Below are 6432 nucleotides of genomic sequence, written 5' to 3'. Positions count from 1 at the left end.
AATGATTCAGGATCAAATGGCAAAATTTATGTAAGTCTTGCTAAATGACTTGCTGTGAAAAAGCTGCACTATGTGGCTGCTGTAATACAGATAGAACAGAAGTCAATGTTAGACAACTCTTACTCTAGTAATTAGTGCACACTTCTCATTGCAGAATAGCGGGAGAAACAAGCATTTAAAAAATTCTTTAGCAGGATGTGGGTGTCGCTGGCTAGGCCAGCATTTGTTGCCCATCCCTAATTGCCCTTGAGAAGGTGGTGGTGAGCCAACTTCTTCAACCGTTGAATTCCATCTGGTGTAGGTACACCCACAAGGAGGGTGTTCCAGGATTTTGATCCAGTGACGGTGAAGGAACGGCCATGTAGTTCCAAGTCAGTGGTGTGCGGCTTGGAGGGGAACTTGTCGGTCATGGTGTTCCCATGCATCTAGTGCCCTTGTCCTTTGTGGGCTGGGAAGGTGCTATTGAAGGTGATTGCTGCAGTGCATCTTGTAGATGGCACACGCTACTGCCACTGTGTGCTGGTCATGGATGGAGTGAATGTTTAACATGGTGGATGGGGTGCCATGAATGGGCTATTTTTTTCCTGGATGGTATTGAGTTTCTTGAGTGTTGGAGTTGCACTCATCCAGGCAAGTGGAGAATATTCCACCACACTCCTGACTTGTGCCTTTTAGATAGCGAACGGACTTTAGGGAGTCAAGAGGTGAGTCACTTACAATGGAATTCCTAGCCTCTGACCTGCTCTCGTAGCCACACTATTTATATGGCTAGTCTAGTTCAGTTTCTGGTCAATGGTAATCCCCAGGATGTTGAAGGTGGGGGATTTAGCAATGCCATTGTATGTCAAGGGGCAATGGTTAAATTATTTCTTGTTGGAGATGGTCATTGCCTGGCACTTGTATAATGTGAATATTAGTAGCCTAAGCCTAAATGTTGCCTATGACTTGCTGCATATGAACATGGATTGCTTCAGTACCTGAAGAGTCATGAATGGTACTGAACATTGTGCAATCATCAGCGAACATCCCCACTTCTGACCTTATGATCGAAGGAACATCATTGATGAATCAGTTGAAGATGGTTGGGCCTAGGACACTACACTGAGGAACTCCTGCAGTGATGTCCTGGAGCTGAGATGATTGACTTCCAACCACCACAACCATCTTCCTTTGTGCTAGGTATGACTCTAACCAGCGGAGAGTTTTCCCCTGATTCCCATCGACTTTAGTTTTGCTAGGGCTTTTTGATGTAAACTCGGTCAAATGCTGACTTGATGTCAAAGCAGTCACTCTTACTTCACCTTGAGTTCAGCTCTTTTGTCCATATTTTGACTAAGGTTTTAATGAGGTCAGGAGCTGAGTGGTCCTGGCAGAACCTAAACTGAGCATCAGTGAGCAGGTTATTGCTGAGTAAGCACTGCTTGATAGCACTGCTAATGATCCCTTCCATCACTTTCCTGATGATCAAGAGTAGACGTATTGGCTGGTAACTGGCTGGGTTGGATTTGTCATGCTTTTAGTGGACAGGACATACCTGGGCAAATTTTCCCATTGTCACGTAGTTGCCAGTGTTGTAGCTGTGCTGGAACAGCTTGGGTAGGGGCGCGGCAAGTTCTGGAGCACAAGTCTTCAGTACTATTGCTGGAATATTGTCAGGGCCTAAAGCCTTTGCAGTATGCGGTGCCTTCAGACCTTTCTTGATGTCACGTCGAGTGAATCGAATTGGCTGAAAACTGGCATCTGTGATGCTGGGGACCTCCTGAGGAGGCTGAAATGGATCACCCACTTGATGTGATAGATATAATAAAAGATGCAATTCAGCCCAAACTCATGACAGAGTGAAAGATTAGACCTGCACTCCGAAAGTTGTTTTTTTTTAAAAAATATACTTTATTCATAAAATACCTGAAAGAACATTACAAAACATTTCAAAATGGCCCTCCCAAAAAGTGCAATCGTATTCAACTTTTCCACATAGATCATGAGGTGCTTCAATACAATCAATAAACATTACGGACATTTCAATATGGTCATTACAGACAGTCAGACAGTGCAATGGTATTCAAATTATCGACATAGATCATGTTGCACTCTGTACAGGAAGGCTTTAACCTGAGTGCCTCCACTGTCTGGGATTGTCACTCATCTTATGCCCGGATCCTTCCTGATGCATTCAACAAAGGGTTCTATGCAACACACAAACAGTACAGGGGAGAGAGGACAGCCCTGCCTGACACCAGATTTAATTGGAAAGCTTTCTGATTCCCATCCATTAATTGAAACTGTGCTACTGATGTTTGTGTAGCAAAGTTGGCTCCAATTGCTGATTCCCTCCCAAACCCCATTTTGGAGAGCACATCCATCATGTAGGTGTGTGATACTCTGTCAAAGGCCTTCTCCTGGTCCAGGCTGATGAGGCAGGTGTCCACAACCCTGTCCCATACATACGCAATTGTATCCCTGAACAGTGTGAGGCTATCAGAGATCTTCCTGCCGGGTACAGCGCAGGTCTGGTCAGGGTGGATCACCAACTCCAGGGCAGACCTGACCCAATTGGCAATGACCTTGGACAGAATCTTATAGTCCACATTCAACAGTGAGATGGGTCGCCAATTTCTTATTTCCTCCCTTTCCCCATTCCGGTTGTATATGAGGGTGATGATGCCTTTCCTCATGGATTCTGACATGCTGCCGGCCAGAAGCATACCCTTGCACAGTTCTAGCAGGTCTGGGCCGATCCAGTCCCACAGAGCTGAATAAAACTCAGCCGGAAAGCCGTTGCTTCTGGGAGTTTTACTCTTCTCGAAGGACTCAAGGGCCTTAGTCAGTTTGTCAGGAGTTAGCGGTTTGCCTAGACTCTCCCGAGTACTGTCAGCTAAGACCTTCGTGATAGAGGACAGGAAGGACTAGGAAGCCATGCTATCTGTGGGCTTCACGTCATACAATCCAGCATAAAAGGATTTGCTGATCCTCAAAATGTTGGACTTTACTGAGCCATCTTCTTCCTTCAGGCTGCTGATCACAGAGCTCCCTCTGTATATCCTTTGGAAGAAGAAACGTAAGCATGTCTCATCTTGCTCCACAGAGTGGACTCTGGACCGGAAGATGATTTTGGAGGCCTCCGAGGCAAAGAGCAAGGTTTGCAGGCTCTTCACCTCTTGGAGTTCCGCTGTACTCCTAAAGTCAACAAGCAACAGCATGCCAAAGGAAATGAATTGATTTGAGCTGGATAGTTCTTACTGAGCCAGGTAAATTAATGCTGCCTTTATAATGCAGTTACCTGTCTGGGACAAGCAGCTGCAGTGTCAGGACCTGCCAAACAGTGCCAGTTCATACTGCTTGCGTCAAACTACAATTCTACAGCCCAGGAGAGAGTTCTATCTACAGGCTTACACACAGCTCTTTACATAGCAATTGAAATTTACGTAGAAATACATCGATGACACAAAATGGAAACAGGCCATTCAGCCCAAACATATCTGCATTGGTGTTTAACCTCCAGACGTGTAAATGGCTCTAATCACATTTACGCATCCTGTTTCCATATCTTTTCATTCCCCTTTCTTACATCCAACCATCAAATACTAAATATTGACATGGTTTCTGCTTCAACTTTGAACTCTGGAAGTGAATTTCACACCCTCACTGAACTCTGTGCCAAGATGTTTCCTTTACTTTGTATTTTCATTTTCTTACATTTAATCTTGTTGTCATTCTAGATTCCTCAACTTCTAGAGACAATCTGGCCCATAACTCCCGAACTCTGGGGTGTCATACCTGGGGTACCTGGGGTGCACGGGGGTTCTAAGGTAAGGAGTGCACGGCAATTGCCCGGGAAGTTCAAACTTCTGTTGGGCAATTGCACTGCACTTGGAACCATCTGAAACTCCAATTTAAGTCACAAACTGCGGATGCTTCCAACTGTCTTACACCAATAGTTACCCATAAATAATTAGAAGAATTAAAATCATTTCTAACTTCTTGTAACTATACTACCCCCATAAACCCCGACTACTGTCCCCAACATCCCCCCATCACCTGACTTCCCTCACTGACCACTCCCTGACTACTTGACCCCTCTCACTGACCATCTGACTCCCCAACTGACCACCCCCCCATTGACTGCCCCCTCACTGGCCACCCAAACCCTGCCCACTGGCCACCCCCCACTGATCACCTCCACTGGCCACCCTACCTCTCACTGACCACACCCCAACTGACCACACCTTCCGAACAACCAACCCTCCTTCACTCTCTGCACCCCCACTGACCACCCTCCTGACCACCTGAACCCCCTCAGTGACCAACCCTCACTGACTACACCTTCTAATCCCCAACCCCTCACTGACCACACCCCCACTGACAACCCAACCCCCTCCAATGGCCACCCTTCTACTGACCACCCTCCCCACTGACTATCCAAACTACCCCCCCCCACCGCCCCGCAACCCGGCACTGACCATCTACCTCCTGACCAACCTAAATCCGACTGTGATTTCAACTCTACGGCCGTTACGGCCCTTTGTTTTATCCAACTTGTATATGGTGCAGAACTTTTTATCTATCTGTTCAAAGAATGTGACATCACTATTAAGGCCAGCATTTGTTGTCCATCCCTAATTGCCCTTGAGAAAGTGGTGGTGAGCCACCTTTGACTCAGCAACAGTGAAGCAATGGCGATTTTGTTCCAGGTCATAGTGGTATATGTCTTGGAGAGGAACTTGCAGGTGGTGGTGTTCCCATGCATCTGCTGCCTTTATTATTTTAGGTGGTAACTCGTGGGTTTGGAAGATGCTGTTGAAGATGCCTTAGCGAATTGTTGCAGTGCATCATATATATATAGTACACACTGCTGCCATAGTGCATCAGTGGTGGAGGGAGGCAATATGGTGGCAGATGGGGTGCTGTTCAAGTAGGCTACTTTGTCCTGGATGGTATCAAGCTTCTTGAGTGTTCTTGGAGCTGTACTCATACAGGCAAATGTAGAGTATTCCATCACACTTCTGGCTGTGGATGGTGGACATGCTTTGGGAAGTTAGGAGGTGAGTTAGATGCTGTAGAATTCCCAACCTCTGGCCTGTTCTTCTAGTCACAGTATTTGTATGGCTAGTTCAGTATGGTAATCCCAAGTGATGGTAATGTCTTTGGATGTAAAGGGAGAGTTGTTAGATTGCCTCTTATTGGAGATGGTCAGTGCCTGGTCCTTGTGTGGCGCGAATGTTACTTGCCACAAATCAGCCCAAGCCTGAAAGTTGTTCAGGACTTGCTGCATGCAGCAATGAGTTGCTTTAGCCATCCACCACCAAATTTGGGCTGGACTACATAAAACACTAATGAGTCTCGTTGTCATCTGCCAAAACTGTTTACTATTCCAGGCACAACCTGGGATACAAGTTGACACTTGGCTTTTTTTCCTACTGCAAACTGTTTTCTTAAATCCTTCTCCCCTGTCTGCTCCACCCTTACCTCCAACAACAAATACAAGGAGTTCATGGATTTGTCACTTCAGATTGAAATTACCCTATCAACAGGAGTCCCTGAGTCCACTGTGCCTAACTTCCTCCCAGGATTCCACCCCCCCTCGCCCCCCTCCCCCATTCCATCCTGGCCCTGAACTCATCATTTAGCTTCTCTCCTATCTCCCTTCATGCCCTTTCCAAGCTTATCTTGTCTATGATATCCACCTCCTGCTCCATTGATACATTTCCTATTAAACTACTGACCACCAGTGTATCTTTCTTACTTCCATGTTTGCTGATACTGTTAACATTACTTTCCTCAGGTACTCTACCCCTCCCCTTCAAATCTGCTATCAATATCCTTCTCCTTAAATAAAAACAACTCATGGCCCCTCTCTCTTTGCCCCATCTCAAGGCTCCTTTTTTTACTCCAAAGTGCTTGAAAATGTGATTACCTCACAGGTGTGTCCATCTTCCCTGGAACTCCATGTATGAATCCCTCCTAACAGGTTTCCACCTTAACACAGCTTCAAAATAGGTTTATCACAAATGACATCCAATGTGACTGTGGCAGTGGTAAAATAACCCTCCTCCCATCTTTTTTAACCTGTTTGCAGCCTTTAACACACCATCCTCCTTCAGCACCTCTCTTCTGTTGTCCAGCTGGGTGAGATTGCACTTTCCTGGCTCCATTCTTAATGTTGAGATTTCTGAAGACAGCTGCCCATCACTCTGCCATTCACACCTCCTCTAGGCACATCGCTTGTTTCTTTACCACCCCCTTTGGCCTTGCACAATGAAACCTTGAGTCATTTAATCTCTCCTGCCTTTGCCCCTATCACAGGCTTTCCCTTTTGATCTTTCTTTCCACGCACCACCCTCTTTCAATAACCTATTAGATTTATAGCTTTTCCCAGTTCTGATGAAAGATTAACTGAAATGTAAACTCTGATTCTCTCTTTGTAGACGGTGC

The sequence above is a fragment of the Cetorhinus maximus genome, chromosome 1, assembly GCF_964194155.1.
Source record: "Cetorhinus maximus chromosome 1, sCetMax3.hap1.1, whole genome shotgun sequence".
NCBI classification, from domain to species: domain Eukaryota; kingdom Metazoa; phylum Chordata; class Chondrichthyes; order Lamniformes; family Cetorhinidae; genus Cetorhinus; species Cetorhinus maximus.
The sequence above is the reverse complement of the archived record's forward strand: the minus strand, read 5'-3'. Positions refer to the sequence as shown.